This window comes from Taudactylus pleione, unplaced genomic scaffold (genome assembly GCF_031769625.1).
Source record: "Taudactylus pleione unplaced genomic scaffold, aTauple2 ptg000546l, whole genome shotgun sequence".
NCBI lineage: Eukaryota > Metazoa > Chordata > Amphibia > Anura > Myobatrachidae > Taudactylus > Taudactylus pleione.
In genome coordinates this window covers 4,435,353-4,452,425 of record NW_028284948.1, presented here as the reverse complement: position 1 = coordinate 4,452,425, position 17,073 = coordinate 4,435,353, and the positions used below count along the sequence as shown (strand labels likewise).

Sequence of the window (17,073 nt, the reverse complement as noted above, 5' to 3'; positions counted from 1 at the left end):
CTTGGTAGGTTAACAAAAACATTGCCATCTGTTCTTAGCTCCTGAGTTATAACTTGAATTGACGCTGACCACAAAAATGGTGTCTTGCGATCTCATTTCCAAAATGGAGTCTTGCGGCCATTCGCAAGATGGCGTCGCCGCGATTAAATTTTAAACTGAACTTGTCTCAGCCAATTATTCAGCTTCGACAATATGCTCTAATGGCTTACGGTGATTGCTGGCCAAGTATAGTGCTGGATACACACTGGCAGATATATTTGCCAATTAATCAACCAATATATTGTGTGCCCGACGGCAAGTGTGTACCAGCGATATTGCGTATTGGGGACTAAAAGTGGCCCTGGAATTTTTTTGGGAAGTGGCCTCACATGGGTGTTGCCAAATCAACTATAGACGAAGCCAACCCCAAAGTAGGCAGAATGACTACATCACTATACCTGAAGACATCAGTTCACTTCTGCCTTATTACGACGCTGCAGTTGGTGAGGTACCTAGTTAGGGATGGGACCTGTGTGCAGCTCCTTGGCAGCTCCATACATTGTCAGACTCTAGGTTTGGTTTAGAGTAAGAGCAGCAGGTAGATGGTCCACCCTGTCCATGCAGAGGGCGTCTGCCAGGGTCCAGGACAGGGGGAGACAGTCGGATGCCTCCAGAGTCAGATAGGGTCACAGGGCTAGGGAAAATACCTGGTGCCTTATGGGACCTTGCATTTGAATACATTGTTACTCTACTAGAGAGTCTTTTACTTGGCAGAGCAAGACCATGTACTGGTGGCTAGCCTAGGTCTCTATCCCTGTATTCCACCAGTGGGCACTTTGTGCCTCAATCCGACACTGGATATTTCAAAGGGAGACTGAAGCAGGAGGAGCCATGGCAATGGTTGCTGACAATGAGCGGAAGAGGTTTAGGCCTGTCTTATGGGAGTAGAATTAAGCTCTATCTGTCACTGAGCTCCTCATATACCCACAAAAGACTGCCCTTCAACCCAGTTAGTACCAAGTACAGTGGGAGCTGTCCAAAAGTTACTAATTCTGAAAGGATAATAATTTAACCATGAGTACTGACAGTCAGGCACATCTAACACCATTTTGACTAAATAAGAGGCAAATAATATATAAAGGCTGCCTACCCCTAACCTAATTCTTCTAACCCTCCCCTAACTGCAGTCTAATCCTAACCTCACCTAACTGCAGCCTATACCTAACTCTACCCTAACCCTACCCTAACTATAGCCTATCCCTAACCACAGCTTATATTAACCTATGCATCCTAACCCTAACCACAGCCTAATCCTAACCTCACCCAACTGCAGCCTAACCCTAACCACAGCCTAATCTTAACTCTACCCTAACTGCAGCATAACCACAGCTTAATTCTAACTCTACCCTAACTGCAGCCTAATCCTCACATTACCCTAACCACAGCCTAATCCTAACCCTAAATTTATGGCTGTCGACATGCACAATGACAGCATGACATTGTCGACATTGCGAATGTTGACATGTTGATATTATGAGCATGTTGATATCCTGAATGTCGACATTATTCTGTTGACATACTAAATTCTTCCCTCTTTCAGTGTTCATTTACTGCTGGAGTTGAAATAGAATCGGAAGGGGGGATCAGGGGTGTTATGGACGGGGGAGGGGTTTGGAGCTGTGATTGCAGAGAGAGCTCAAGAGGGGAACCTGTGTTGGGGAGGGGGGGTCAAGGTACCGCAGATTGGGGCCCGGGGGTTTGGACCTATGTGAAGGAAGAGAGAGCAGGAGAGGAGAACATTGTGGGAGAGGGGGGAGAAGTTTGGAGCTGTGAGGGAAGAGGAAGCAGGAGAGAAACCTGTGTGGTGTAGGGGGTTTCACTGGATGGAGGATAGTTTGGAGCTGCGAGGGGAGAGGGAGCAGAAAAGGGGAACCTGTGGGGGGCTGCCGTGGATGGAAGGGTTGAAGCTGTAAGGGGAGCTGGAAAGGGAAATCTATGTGAGGGGGGAGAGAACAGCAGGAAAGAGGAACCTTTGCACAGGAGGGGGGGTCATGGGGTGCTTTGCAATGAGTTTGGAGCTGTAAGAGGAGAGAGCAGCATACCTGTGTGGGGAAGGACGGGGGTGCCACAGATGGAGGGAGTTTGGAGCAGTGAGAGGAGGGAGCAGGGAACTTGTGTGAGGGAGGGAGTGCCGAAGATGAGGGGAGGGTTTGGAGGGGAGAGAGCAGGAGCAAGGAATCTATGTGGGGGGAGGGGGATAGTTGCCGCGGATGGGAGGAGGGAGTTTGTAGCTGTAAGGGTAGAGAGCAGGAGCAGGGAACTTGTGTTGGGGAGGGAGTTTGAAGCTGTTAGGAGAGAGCAGGAACATGGGACCTGTGTGGAAGAGAAAGAGGATCATGGGGTGCTGTGGGAATGGGAATTTGGAGCAGTGTTTGCTCCTATGAGGAATAACAGTGGTTCTCAAACTCCATCCTCGGGGTGTTCGGCGCGACCCTGCAAACTATAAACTTGTACCCTTCCTCGCATTTAATAAAAAGAAAATGTGCTCTCGAAAAAATTGGTGTGGTCTCACAAGAAAGGGGCGGGGTCACACAATAGTACCCCAGTTCAAATTACGCCACACAGTAGTACAATCACTTTCACATTACATTGCATGTAATGCTCCTGATTCACATTACACTAAATAGTAGTATATCTTATTCATGTAACGACACACAGTAGTGCTCCTTATGCAATGCCCATAGTAGTAGTGCCCCTTACACATAATGACAAACACAACAGTATACTTACCTGAAACCCTGCTCCTGCGCTGTCCAACAGCTCCTTGCACTCGCCACTATGGGAGAGATGATGTCATGATGTCTCTCTCCGTACACCCACTGTGGGAGCCAGAAGTCAGAGCCCAGGAGTGGGTGGAAGATCACACTAGCACTGGCTAAGATCTCTAAAAAATGTTCATACACCAGTATAACATGGAAAATGGTTTCTCCTTTTTATTATAATAACAAGCATGAAATAGATAAATAAAAACTGCCCTTCAGCAAGAGACTATCACATACACATGTGTTAATTGCAGTAAATTAGACAAATATAGTTATTAGTGAGCACTGGGACCCTGAGGTTACCTGTAACAGTTAGACCTAAAAGGTCAGAAAACACTAGGGTCCCAATGCTTATAAAATCCTTGAATCACTGGTCTGGTCACCTCCCAATGTACACACCTGCAGCTGCTAACGTGTTTCGACCTTTGGGTCTTCCTCAGAGCATGCTGGGTGTGTGTTCTAGGTTCCCAGCATGCTCTGAGGCTCTGTGGCTGTTTTTAATATGCAGTATAGTCAGAGCCGGCCCTAGGCATAGGCATTCTAAGCAAATGCCTAGGGCATCTGGAATTCCTGGGGGCATTCCACGCTCTGCTGGCTGCTGCAGAGAATGATAAGAGCTCTGATCAGGCCAGTGGAGGGAGGTGTTGAGGGTAATTCCTCCTCTCCGTACTCTTCAGGATACATGCAACTTACAAGGAAGTGCATTGTTCTTCAGCAACCCCCTCGAGGGCCCCCCAGCACCAGCAGTGTCTGGCTACAGCTTCCTGGCTAAACAGTAAGTGGAGTGCAGTACTGCTGGGGAAACTGCTACTTCTACTTTTGTGATGCAGTGTATCCACTGCCCCCATTTACTCCCTCACTACCTGGGGAAAAGGGCATGCATTTCAGTCACTGTACCAGCTGTTGCAACCAGCAACAACTTACATTATACAGGTACCAGCAACAACTTATATTGTCCTGTATAAGAATAGGAGGCTGTGTACAGGATATGTCAGAGGTCTGTTATGTGTGTCGGTCTGGAAAGACCACACAGTTCAATATGGGTTAATAGAACTGCACTCTCAGGGTGTGCAGAGGGGGTTAAATGTATTGTAGCAGAGCTGTCAGATCTTCTTGACAGTGACAGCTTCATACTGTATATGGGCAGGGGGGAGATAAGAGAATGCTGCAAGGAAGGGACACTCACCTACACATGCACAATGTTCCAAAAGCTGCCTGAATTCCCAGTTTGTTGTACTTCTATGGCTGACATTACTGTAGTTCTATGCCAGGGTGCAGAGGAGGGCTCTCTGTCATGTGCGATAATAATAATGTGCACTGTGTTTGTTGTATGGTAGGTGCAGAACCAGGACAATGAGCCATGAGGTTATGCAGATATGACTTTTCCTGGTCCTGTTGGACTGCTGCAAGGACTAATCTGGTCCCCATTCTCAGAGGCTTCTCCAGCACCAAGAATGTCCCTGTTCCCAGTTAAAGATACATATGTATGTACTGTGTCACGGCATGTGTATTATGGAGCATGTGTATGCACTGTGACATTAAACAAATAGAGACATCACACATTTTAAATGTTAATTTCAGCATTGCGAAGCAGGGGGCGGGGCCACGATGACGCAATTCAGCACGGATCGCACCACCGGCCTCTCCCCCTCGGCTGCGAGGGTTTTAATCATTACTGCGTGAAAATTTTGCCTAGGGCATCAAATTAGCTAGGGCCGGCTCTGAGTATAGTCTGCCGAATGGCTCCCATACATCTGCAACAGATCGTTGCAATCCTGTAACCCGGCATCGCAGGATCGCTGAAATCCAACATGTTGGATTCCACAGATATGCCGATCACGATAAAAAAATTATCATGATTGGTAGATCGGTGAAATTTAACATGTAGAATTTCACCGATCCTGCGATGGATTGCAGAACATCGATGGCTGCCAGTCGGCATTTCCGATCCCGTTGCTACATCACGACGATCCGATGCAGATGTATGGGGGCCTTAAGGTTGGTTGAGAGAGTTCCTGCTATAGTACCACCAATTTCCTGTAAGGTTTACCTATGAGAGTACAGTTATATAATGTGTATCTTATTTTAAAGTTGTGTAAAAACACAGTTTAGTTATACATGTCATTTAAATATAAAAAGCATAACCAACATTGGAAATTTACTTCCAAAGCTATAGTTGATATCTGCAGTTTTCCCCATTTGCTTTGTAAATTCACATAAATATTGCTTCGTAAATAGCTACTTAATACTCCCTATATATAATAAATGTCAAGTTTAATGATCAGAACATTATTATAAGGGCACGGTCGTGCCCTTATATTAAGGCTGACTCAAATAAACGGAATTCTCCAATAGGGAATTCCTAAGTTGGGGCATTGTGTTTGAGAGGCTACATCTCAATAGCTATTGGACGCACTGAGATGAAATTTGGCATGGACGTTTAGAACTGTCGCTCAAAAAAAAAAATGAGTAATTGTAGTAATCTAAATGTAAAACTGTCAGTTTTTTTCTTCCACCTCCTGTTTGGTCAAAATTGCTACTTTTCTGCTTTAGTCTATGAGAGAGTTTTTTAGGAAGGCATAACTGAGGGTAGAGGACGAATTAAGACTGGGGGTTTTGCTAGGTAGCTCTTGTTCCAGTGTAGGGACTTTTAGGGTTCAGGTAATTGAGAAAGTTACAGTTTTTAAACTATTAGCCCACAAATGCCCCATTAAAGAGACAGGGCATGTCAACTTGCTGCGCATGTTGAGTAGGTGGCCTCCTGCAGAGGGTGTACAGTGGCTTCACCTGGATACACAAACAAGGCTGGCAGTGTGGGTATTAGCAGTGGTGGGATATGGCGGAGTTAGATGGCGTTAGCGATCGCAGGACCCGGCGGATGTAGCAAGTGTTAGCGGCGGTGGCGGGGACCAGCAGCAGTGTGGAGGTAGCTGCCATAGCGGCAGGACTGGATCCAAGAGGATCTTGTCCCTGCCAGCCATTTTGCAGTTTGGCAATGGTGCCAATTTAAAAATTGGCGCCTCAACTGCATTTAAATTCAAGATGGCTACCGTGATCCAATCACAGCTTGCAATGCCATTGCCCCACCCCCTTAACTGGCTTATGTAAGCCAGCGCGAGGCAGCAGCATGGCAGTCTATTGGCAGGGAGGAGCATGGAAGAGTCCCTGAAGAAAGAAGATGGCCAAAGTCCTACTGCATACCACTAGGTGAAGAGTACACCAGAAGCCATGGGAAGGTGGCAGCCACGAAAAATAATTGGCTGACACCCCTCAGGCAAAGACACAGGAAGCCCTGGTGGGTTGGCACTGCAAGGTGAATATGTCGGAAGCCCTGGTGGGTTGACGGCCGTGCAAGAGAGCTAATTGGCCACCACTTACCAGATGAAGACGTCGGTAGCCTTGGGAAGGATGCTGTCCCCCAGGTGAAGATGCCGGAAGCCCTGGGTGGGTGGCAGCCCCCAGGTGAAGATGCCAAAAGCCCTGGGGAGGTGGCAGCCCCCCAAGTGAAGACGCCATAGAAGTCCTGAGGAAGGTGCAGCAAAATAAATTATTAAAACATTCAGTGTTGTTTTTATTTTACAGGGGTACTATAGATATGAGGGCCCTTAATGCCCCGCTTGCTGGTACTTGTGGCATCACGCACGGATAACTGTGTAAGAAATATATTTAAAATACTGTCCACCATTCCCATTAGGAGCGCTTGGGAACAACCCTTTTCTCTTGTCTGACATTACGGTGGTGATTTGTGAAAACCACTTTTAGTTCCCTTGCTGCCCTATTTAATGTGGATCGCTATTGTTTTATATTGATTTATCTTAACCCTCATGATCCCCTGCGTCTCCCACGACCACACCAATCATCCTTCCGGTGTGTGCCTCCGTACCTATGGGCATATGTATCAAAGCTTGATGTATGATAAAATTGTGAAATTATATCACCAATCAATCTGCTCCAAACTATCATTTCTTAAAAATAGCCTGCAAAATGTAAGTTAGAAGCTGATTGGTTGGTGATGTCACAATTTTATCACACATCAAGCTTTGATACATATGACCTTCAGAGTGAGACTCCGGGCGCATCGGAAATAACACCATCCGGAGCCGGCTAGTAGTCAAGACAGCACTGTGTGTAATATAACCTTAATATATGTCTGAATTCTTAAGTTGAACACAGGCATAAACACTATTTAATAGATATATTTTTTGACATTTTATACACAGATGTATTATGTATTTATTTATTAGACTTAATGAATATAGATTAAGTAACATATAGATTTATTTCTGTTTTGTTTTGTAATTTTTTGTATTATTTTGTTGTGGTTGTTTTATACTCACCGGTATTTCCACATATTCACAAGATTTTTAACATACGAGTCCATTTTAGGACATATATTAAGGTTATATAGAGAGGTTTCACACACTAAGAAATTATTTGTATTAGACTGATGGATTACAGCAAATCTCTTTCATATGTAATAATCACCATGTTTAATAGTATGACTGTAGTTACACACAGCGCCGTCATGACTACTAACAGACTGCAGATGGTGTCATTTCCGATGCGTCCGGAGTACAGAGGCACACACCAGAAGGATGATTTGCCTTGTTGTGGGAGACTCAGAGGGTAAGCCTATTTAAAAGAGTTTATTTGCACTTGTCACAGTTCTGATTGTATCCCGATGACGGGGTTATGAACCCCAAAACGTTGATCATGTTTATTTACCACTAAAGTTGCTACGAAGCAGCCTGTGAGTGCCACCTTATTTCTGCATGTTGTATATGCAGGTATTTGCCACCTAAAGGAAGGCACCAGAGCAAGATAGCCCGTTTGGGCCCCAGAGTGCCGGGTATTTGGCTTAAATATTCGTCTGAGCTGGTATTAACCCAGTGGGACTAACCAGGGCACCGGGACTGTTTTTTTCTCTCTTCAGGATCTCTTGATTTTAATCTCGCTGAGTATTGGGGTTACATTGAATTTGGTGTGTGGAATACACTGCTCCAAGATGACTACCACAGAGGGAGATTTGCCTGAGGCTGTCTCTTATATGCTACAGTGCGACAATTATGACATGTTAAGCTTCTCTGACCTGGAGGCAGAGAGCATCCTTCTCAAAGATCCAGCATTTTATGAACAAGCAACCATTTCCAATGAAGATGTATTTAGGGAGTACTTTAAATGAATAAAAGGAGAGTTAGATTACCTATACCAGTGTTGGCTAACCTTGACACTCCAGCTGTTGTAGAACTATATATCCCAGCATGCCCTGCCAAAGTTTTAGCATGCCCTAATAGCAAAACTGTAGCAGTGCATGCTGGGTTATGTAGTTCCATAACAGCTGGAGTGTCAAGGTTAGCCAACACTGACCTATACCATGGACGTACATTATCAGATTAGTACAGAATGAAACAAATCGCACGTGGTTGCAGGGTCCACAATATGCCCACTATAGGGCGCTATAGTATTCCGTTCTGCAAACGGTGGATCTCAATGCTAAATAAATGCTCCATGGATCTAATGCTCCTTATGATAGAAGTGGCCACAAGGCAAAAGAACCAGACCCAAGAACAAGTTACAACTTTCGAAGGGGAGCATCTGGCTAAGCTTTCGGCAGATACCACTGAACAATGGCTGGAAAAGCTAAAAACACAAGTGGAAAACTCCTGAAATATAAGAAACAGAAATTCATTAAGGTACAACAGGACTAAGAACAACATAAAGTCTATTCCTAGTTAGGTCGCATTAGATTGACCTATCTAAAGTCTTGCATACCTAATTTTAGGGGATGAAGACAAACCCTCAGGTTTTCTAGTACATCAGCCAGTGAGACAGAGGAAGGATCAACACAAGCATTTACTTCCTCACAATCAATGCACCCTTTAGGGGGTCATGACCCGGTCAGGGGGCACCGGCCAGGGTCGAGGTCCATGAGGACGGGGGCCAGACGTGGCGTAACAGGAAGAGACAAACCCCCAGGGGGAAGTAGAGCTTATTTTCAACTTACCATCAGTTGAGTTATCCCAGGATGAGATACAGGTTCTTAACAAGAGACTTTCTTTTATCCCCACAAATTATCCTGATGATTTTGGATGGAAGGATGACTCTTATAAATTCTACAGGAGTTTGAAATTAAAGAAACACTGGCAAGCAACCATCCCCTATGCAGAATAGTGAAGTTCCTTATGTATTAAAGAATATTGGCCCTAAGTCTCAATTTGACCCAGTATCATCAAACGCATCTCTAAAACATTTCATCGTATGTTGTATACATCACTATATGAAGAGGATTGTATTATGGCACATAATCTTGCTCTAAATGAACGTGAAGCCTTAAAATCTTTGGCTAAAAGACAGGACATAATCATTAGGAGGGCAGACAAAGGCGGGGCCATGGTAGTAATGGATACTTGTGATTATCATTCTGAGTGTACACGCTTTCTTAGTGATACTTTCACGTAGTTTGTTGGCGGGTGATCCCACCAGTGATTACAAAGAGAAATTAGATACATTATTGAAACAAGCGGTATGTGATGGTCTTATCTCGGAAACAATTTGTGGTAAATTAACCTGTGATTTTCCTATTCATTATTCTATCCCGAAGGTGCATAAGGATGTCCAGAGACCTCCTGGCAGACCTATCATATCTGCCAGGGGGTCGTTGTGTAAAACTTTTGCTCAGTTTCTGGAAGCGTATCTCCAACCATGTATTCAACATACATTTATTTATTTGAAAGACTCAAATGAGTTGTTAAGGAAATAGTTGGAGTTGGATATGGTCCCAAAAGAGACTTAGCTGGCCACCTTAGATGCGGCCAGCCTTTACACTTGCATTCCTCATATTGAAGATTTATTCACTTTAACACATTTTTTTCTTTATGATGGCAAATCCTATCCGCACGATGGTAGCTCCGTCCTTTGCGAATGCCTTCATGTGGGAAGTGCAACGTGGCATATTTAAAAAAACAAAAACAAACATGTGGCATCAATAATCAGCTTGTACTATAGGTACTTAGATTTGCTGATTTTCTGGGGAGGTACAGATAAAGAACTTGAACAGATTGTTAAGATACAAAATGAGACGTCTCATCCTATAAAATTAATGATAACCATAAACAAAAATGTTATACACTTTGACAACTGCATAACGGTTAAAGATTCCAAAATTGGAACGTCTTTATATACGACCGCAATACACTTACAGTATGAAAGCTTCCATCCGGTGTCTACCATCAAAGGGCTACCTTATTCGTAGTTCCTGAGGGTATGCCAGATTACCAGCGACCCTCAGGAAACTGAAGCACAACTTAATCATTCGATCAAGAAATTTGAGGCTAGGGGATATCCTAGAAAGGCATTGGTAAACGCTAAAATTAAAGCTCTATCAAAAAAACAGGATGGAGTTGTTGAGGTCTAATCAAAAGAAAGAAGTGATAAAGAAAATCCTATGGGTGAACCAATTTAACACAGAAAGAAACATCACCAGTAAAAAAAGGTAAATAATTTTGGCCTGTGGTATGTTCCGATCCAGATTTACCCCTGCTACAAAACACACATATAATGGCTAGTTACTCTAGGGGCAGGAATATTGCTGATATGGTTATAAAAAGAGATAATCACACGATTCAAAGTCAAATACACATTTTTTTGAGTAGAAAAAATTGATGTTTTAAATGCCTAGGATGTACAACTTGTACCTATCTAGTGCCTGGGAATGAAATGCGACATCTATACTCTGGTAAGAATTATGAAATCAGATGGCCCCTTACTTGTTCATCGAAGTTGGTAATCTAAGTCCTCAGCTGCCCGTGTGGTCTCAACTATGTGGGCAAAACTGAGCGGCAGTTTAAAGAGCGGATGGCCCAACATAGTAATGCTGCCTGTATGGCACTCCTAACGGGTTCAAGTGAGCAGTCCGTTGTCTCGCCACTTTGCTGTAAAGAAACATAGTATGGCAACTTTGAGGTATAAAATAGTGGACCATGTCCCCAGACTATGAGGGGAGGTAATAGATCCAGAAAACGGCTACAGTTGGAATCCAGGTGGATTCACCGTTTGGTGACCATACACCGTAGGGGTCTGAATGACTCTCTGGGTCTATATAATTTTCTGTAAATGGCTCTAGTTTTCTCATTGTTGGATCACATTCAGGGAGTGAAAGTATTGCAAAGTTAAAATAGGCATGGTTAGCTATATAAGATCGCATTGCAGCATATTATAGAAATGAAGCAATATAATTACGTGTTTTAAAAAAAAAAAATATTGAACATAAGTATATATTTTTTGTAGACAATCATAGGGTTAATCCCCTGACGTAGGTAATCTCTCTTATATTAATGTATTGAGAATGGGTTTCATACAGTGTAGATGCTATGATGTAGTTACCCATTTTTTTAGAACACTCACAAAATGACTTATTTGGGACTTTCTTAAGTTGAACACAGGCATAAACACTATTTAATAGACATTTTTTTTTTACATATTTTATACACAGATTTATTATGTATTTATTAGTCTTCGTGAATATAGATTAAGTAACATTGGCAGTAGATTTATTTATGTATTATTGTAATATTTTGTTGTGGTTGTTTTATACTCACCAGTGTTTAATTATCTTTCCACATATTCACAAACATTTTAACATATGAGTCCATTTTAGAACATATATTAAGGCTATATAGAGAGGTTTCACACACTAAGAAATTATTTGTATTGGACCGATTGATTACAGCAAATCTCTTTCATATGTAATAATCATCATGTTTAATAGTATGACTGTTTATTTACACATAGCACTGTCATGACTACTAGCCAAATCCAAATGGTGTTATTTACGATGCGTCCGGAGTCTCTGAGTACGGAGGCACACATCAGAAGGATGATTGGCGTTGTCATGGGAAACGCAGTGGATCAAGAGGGTAAACCTATTTAAAAGTTTATTTGCACTTTTTATTATTATTGTTACATTTTATTTATAGGGCATCACAAGTGGTTCGCAGTGCCGTATATACAGTAAAGGGTACACAGAACATCACATTACGGTGACCAAAGTGTAAACAGAACACAAGTAACAATTAGCAACACAATTCTCCATACACAATATAGCTGGGACGGTGAAGGCTGTCATAGAAGTACTAGAGAAGAGGGCTGTGAGACAGTGGGGAGGAGGACTCTGCTCCTAGGAGCTTAGAATCTAGGGGGAAGGGGAGACCGACAGATGACATGAGGCATGAGTGTGTAGAGGGGGACTTGAGTGCAGGAAGTTGGCAAGGTAGAGATGGCTGGAGAGACCTGGTAACATGGTTATGTGGTAGAAGGGTATGCTTTAATGAACAGGTGGGTTTTCAGTGCACGTTTGAAGCTCTGCAAGGTCAGGGAGAGCCTGATCGAGCGAGGGAGCTCATTCCAGTGAAGGGGGGCTGCACGGGCAAAATCTTGGATACAAGCATGAGATAAAGTAACCAGGGTGGAGGAGAGGTAACAGTCATTGGCAGACCTGAGTGAGCAGGAGGGAGTATGTAAGGAGATGAGGTTGGAGATGTAGGGAGCAGTAGAGTTAGAGAGGGCCTTGTATGTGAAGGTGAGGCGTTTGAAGAGGATTCTGTAAGGAAATGGGAGCCAGGGCAGGTTTTGGCAGAGGGGAGCAGCAGAAGTGAAATGGTAAAAGAGAAAGATAAGTATAGCTGCAGAATTGAGAACAGACTGGAAGGGAGCAAGATGGCAACGTGGGTGGCCAGTAAGGAGAAGGTTGCAGTAGTCGAGCCGAGAAATGATTAGTGAATTAATTATCAGTTTGATAGCATTCTGGGAGAGGAAAGGCCTAATTCGAGCGCTCGGACAACCAGGAAGAGATGGAGGAGACTAGAAAGTTGTCTGCACAGACCTATATGGTGATGTAATGTCCTTCCCCTATACCGTATAAATATAATCAAAATAATTTAATTTATTGCTTGAAGGGGGGTGCACCCAGGAACAAAGAAATACATGTATACTAAAGAAGAAAAAAGTGTTCCAAATAGGGGCACTCATGGACTATTAATAAGGAAAACAAGTTGCTATGAAAATCTCATAACTGGTAACCCAATAGGATATATCTTAAAAATTAACTTTTAATTAATCTATTAAAATATTAGCGAAATATTGTGTGCAAAAATTGTGTTAAAGTGCTATCATAGTGAAACAAGACTAACATACAAATATATTTAAAATGTTGTGTTCACTCACTGTAGAGTGGAGACTCTATTAGGGGGAAAAATTATGAGTTCGGTTTTGGCCATGTTGAGCTTCAGAGAGTGCTCGGACAACCAGGAAGAGATGGTGGAGAGGCAGCTGGATACCTGAGAGAGGAGAGAAGGGGAGAGTTCAGGACAGGAGAGGTATAGTTGCATGTCATCGGCATAGAGGTGGTATTGGAGGCCGAAGGAGCTGAGAAGTTCTGCTAGTGTAGGTGTACAGGGAGAAGAGCAGTGGGCCCAGGACAGAACCCTGTGTCACACCAACGGGAAGGGTGGAAGGGGGGTGGAGCCTGAGGCAGTCACAGAAAAGGAGCTGTTGGTGACGTAACAGAAAAGGAGCTGTTGGTGAACCAGGCATGGATGGTGTTAGAGATGTCAAAGGTCTGAAGGGTGCGGAGGAGGAACGTATGATCCATGGTGTAGAAGGCTACAAAGAGGTCCACGAGGATGAGCAGAGAGAAGTGGCCCCTTGATTTGGCTGCAAGCAGGTCATTGATGACTTTGGCCAGGGCAGTTTCAGTGGAGTAAAGTGGGCGAAAACCAGATTGAAGAGGATCAAGGATGGAGTTGTCAGAGAGATAGCTGGTGATGCGGAAAGCCACTCAAGTAGTTTGGAGGCAAAAGGGAGAAAAGAAATGAGGCTGTAATTGGCGGGTGAGGATGGATCGAGGTTTTTTTTTTTTTAAGAATAGGTGTGACAAGAGCATGTTTGAATGATGAGGGACAGATGCCGCTGAAGAGAGATAAGTTGAAAAGGTGAGCAAGGTGGGAGCAGGCAGTGGAGGAGAGGAAGCATAGATGGCGAGAAGGGAAGGGGTCAAGGGGGCAGGTGGAGGGGGGAGAGAACAAGATTAAGGGAGTGGACCTAGTCACCCGTGGTGGGGCTGAAGGAGCACAAGGTGGGGTGGCCGGAAGGTGTGGGTGGTGGGGGAGGTACGGTTGCAGCAAGGAGATTGAAAGATAAACTGTGACGAATTGCCTCAATTTTGGAAGAGAAGGAGGCAAAGTCAAATGTAGTGAGGGAGGATAGGAGGGGTGGGCGAAGAAGAGTGTTGAAAGTACCAAAGAGGCGACAGGGATTGGAGGACTGAGATGAGATGCTTGGCAAGGGAGAGGGCCGAGCTGTAGGAAGAGAGGACAAACGAAGTGAAGGAAGTCAGCCAGAGAGCGAGATTCCCTCCAGAGGCGCTCAGCTGAGCTCGAACACTTTTGGAGAAACTGGGTCAGTTTGGAGTGCCAGGGTTGGGGTTTGGACTGACAGAGGAAATGGGGGCAACAGAGGCCACCTGGTTAGGGCAGACCATGGTTGATAGAAGAGAGAGGAGTGTATCAAGTGAGGAAGACAGGACAGCAGGGTCGAGAGTCTCAAGATTGCAAAATTCGACTCCTAGGGGGGTGAAAAGGGCTAAAATGTTTCCTTACCCTGTGCAATGTCCTGACTGATCAACGCCCTACCCAAACCCCTTAACCTAAAGATTTGAAATTCGGGGAGTATATTCCTTCCATCCAACCACTGCTTATTAGGTAAAATAACATTGACAATAATAAATTAACTCCTGTTATAATGTGACAATTTGTCCTGCAAATATTTGCCACATACAGAGATAATTTTGAAAAAATTATTCTATTTCTGTTTGGAGGTGGCTAAAATGCATAGTCTTTCCTCTGTATGTCTCTTACTCTTCAGTCTCAACAGCATTTATTATACCATTTTATTTCCCTCCATAACATACACATATATAGTATATTTACTACATGGCCAAAAGTATGGACCATTTCTAATTGGTGTGTTTGGCGATTACTGCCTTAGCCATTGCTAACAGGTTCATAAAGTGTACCATACAGCCAGGGGCTGGCTGGCAACTTTTAGCCTGGGGGGCAAATGCATGCAGGCAGCCCTGGCAGAGGAGTACCGTGTAGCCAGGGTGCCCAAAGAACGTGCGTGCTATGGCGCCCCCCCACCCCCCCTCAAGTGGTTCAGGGAGGAGGCTGGTCCATATGGGATTAATGTAAAGTAAAAATAAAGATTAGGGGCAGCCCCATCGTGGTGCCCATATGCAGTGCCCCCCTGTGCCCCAGGAGAGGACCCCCTTATGCAGGCCTCCAGTAGTGCCAGCAGTAGTGCTCCCCCCTATGCAGTGCCCCTTGTGCCCCCAGTAGTGGTACCCCCTATGCAGTGCCCCTTAGAAATAGTGTCTCCAGTTGTAGTCTCCCTCCTATGCAGAACCCCCAGTATTGCCCTTTTTATAGAGCCCCCAGCAGTGGTTCCTCGATGCAATGCCCCCATGTCCTCAAAAGCAGCATTTGGATTAGGATGCACAGTAGAATTAGTGTAAGGTATAAAAGACAAGAAATTGCAAAGGCCAAGGCTGTCCTAAAAGCATTCCCCAAGCCACTGCAAACCAACAGTGGTGTGGCTACAACAGAAGCTTTTACGGCTTCCCACTTGAACTTTACAGAGTGCGGGCAAGAGAAAACACATGCCGTATTATCGATGGTAGTTCCATGGAATTGGGCATCTATTCCCTTTGTTCTGTTGTCCCTGAGACAGGAATAAAATTAAGTTACCTTGGTGTTTGAAGATGTTGCCATCAAGAAACCACAGACTAAAGGGAAAATTCAATTCTGTATGATGGCTGTGACATTCCCCTGGAATGGTCTGCTGAAGACACCTCATAACCTGTGCATGAACATTTTTTCTCACAATCTGGTGCGCAGGAAAATTAGTGAAGACTTAATGCTGTAATAGCTGGTAAATGTGCACAGCCGGACATAGCAGTGATGTCAGCTGGCACATCATGTGGCATAGCATTCCCCATAAGAGTTAGACAGTAAAAGGAGCAGGCTCTTCAAAAGTAAAGAGTAGTCAGCTCATACATTCAATGGGTAGCATTACTCTTATAAATGTCATGAAATAATTAAAATTGGACTAATGTGGTCTCCAAATACACCTTAATGCAATTTGCTGAAGGATTAAATGACATAAAATGATAATTGAGGGCCACATATAGAAATGGTGTAATTAAATTTAACTTGATGAAATGAAACCCATGTTACAGTGTACAGTAGCCAACTTTTGAAGGAATGGCACAAACTATAAAATGTTAGGGAGAACATTTTAGCCAAATCATTAAAATGTAATTTGGACACACACTTATGCTCATCAATGTAGCATTGCTGTATGTGGCCAATGTACAGTAGGATTAACTATAGAGAAAAGCTTCTACCTACTGAAAAGCAGATAATCCTCTGAAAGCTTTGGCAAGTCCACCCCATCCAAACAATTATTCAATTGGCAAATCAGTATACTGCACTCGTGACGCATAGAGCCCAGGAAAGAGTACAGCATTGGTATCAGCTATCTGCCTACGCTGACAAAGAGTGGTTAAAAGATGTGGATTTTCAATGCTTTTTATTAATGTTGTTCTTATTTAACCATGTATGCCCCATTGTTGTGCCTCAAACTTAAACTCTGTATTCAACATTACCATATTACCTGCCATGGTTGCTGGCATTATAGACTATGGGGACGATGCAGAGTTGCACGCAAGTGCAATTATGGCTTAATCTAGGAATTTTTAGAACTTCATCTGTTCCATAGTTCAGTGCATGCCTCTATGAGCGATAATGCAACTCCCTAGCAACATCAATTGCTGCTGAATGGGCGTAACAGGGTGATAATGGGCATTCACACATAGGCCAAATTGAGTCAGGGCATGTCTTGGGCATGTGGTCAGAATTACAGACTATGCTGAAATCAGAAAGCGCTCTTGCACCAGGTAATGATACAAAGGCGTACTGAAAAGGAGTACGGCTATTTCCACAAGCAGTGTGGATAAGTCATATAGATGCGCACAACTATAAAACTCAATATCTATTTCTCTTGCAGCAATGCTGGGGAACACTGGACAATGAGATTGTAGGTTGGGGCTGTAGCTGGCACTTAAATTAAACTGTAGCTTTAAATCCTAAAATCCTCCCCCCTGCAATCCCACTGTTCTTTAAGTACCTGAGTAGGGCACAATTTAGATGGCTTGTAG

General features: G+C 43.8%; 1 protein-coding gene and 1 pseudogene across 3 annotated transcripts in view; both read right to left on the bottom strand.

The window, feature by feature from the left end:
- The window catches only part of LOC148500829 (pancreatic alpha-amylase-like), a 28,663-nt pseudogene extending 21,957 nt beyond the window's left edge, over window positions 1–6,706 (bottom strand). Inside the window, exon 1 of the transcript XR_015870114.1 lies at window positions 6,180–6,706. The product of XR_015870114.1 is annotated as a pancreatic alpha-amylase-like (transcript). The remainder of the gene's footprint in view (window positions 1–6,179) is intronic.
- Window positions 1–17,073, bottom strand: part of RNPC3 (RNA binding region (RNP1, RRM) containing 3) — an 85,449-nt gene that overhangs the window by 1,017 nt on the left and 67,359 nt on the right. The window contains exon 16 of one of the 2 annotated variants that reach the window (XR_015870115.1): window positions 12,605–13,135. The exons of the other annotated variant lie outside the window; for it this stretch is intronic. The gene's annotated coding sequence lies outside the window, so the exon portion shown is untranslated. Of the gene's footprint in view, window positions 1–12,604; window positions 13,136–17,073 lie in introns of those variants that run through there. 2 annotated transcript variants of the gene reach the window in all.